Genomic DNA, 294 nt, shown 5'->3' with positions numbered 1-294 from the left:
GTGCCAGAAACTCTGTAGGTTCTTCCAGTGGAAGACTGGAATACTGGCAATTTTGCTGCACCATGATAATGAGCTGAGGATTCAACTCAAAGCTACTGACTCCAATGGAGGGTATACAGATACTACTCCCATATGAAGCAGTAGTGGGGTTAGCATATGACCCCAGAGTCCTTCTGGACTGTTCATTTCCATTTAGGTCCATGATGGAGAAAGGGAGATGATGCGGATTGCAAATAAAATATTTATTTTTTTATTTTTGAAAACCGAAATTAAAATAAAATAAAATAAAATAAA

This window comes from Arachis ipaensis, chromosome B04 (genome assembly GCF_000816755.2).
Source record: "Arachis ipaensis cultivar K30076 chromosome B04, Araip1.1, whole genome shotgun sequence".
In the NCBI taxonomy this organism is placed as follows: Eukaryota; Viridiplantae; Streptophyta; class Magnoliopsida; order Fabales; family Fabaceae; genus Arachis; species Arachis ipaensis.
Note: the sequence above shows the minus strand (reverse complement) of the source record.